This window comes from Balearica regulorum, chromosome 15 (assembly GCF_011004875.1).
Source record: "Balearica regulorum gibbericeps isolate bBalReg1 chromosome 15, bBalReg1.pri, whole genome shotgun sequence".
NCBI classification, from domain to species: Eukaryota; Metazoa; Chordata; class Aves; order Gruiformes; family Gruidae; genus Balearica; species Balearica regulorum.
The window spans coordinates 15,579,376-15,579,748 of record NC_046198.1 but is presented as its reverse complement, the minus strand read 5'-3'; positions in this window follow the sequence as shown (position 1 = coordinate 15,579,748).

Below are 373 nucleotides of genomic sequence, written 5' to 3'. Positions count from 1 at the left end.
TACTGAACCTTCAAGTACGTATTTACTCTTTGAATAAGAAACCAAACCAACAGCAAAGAACCACACATGCAGTAAGGTCTAAAATACAAGTATGGTAAAACTGTTTCAGAGGGAAACCATCTGCTCTTACACCAAAGATCTTGGGAGAGAGAATACAGTCATTTACACATGTAACCCTTTAAACAACATTATTCCAGAAGTCAATATTTGACTTGCACCTAAAAATTCCCTCAGCGTTAAGTTGATACAAGATCTGGTATCTTGTCACAATCATATGTTCCAGTGAAGTGGTTTCTGCTTAAAACATGGTTTGACTGAAATACTGCATATGAACAAGTGTGTAGGAATTTGACAAAAAATGTAAATTGGTCTG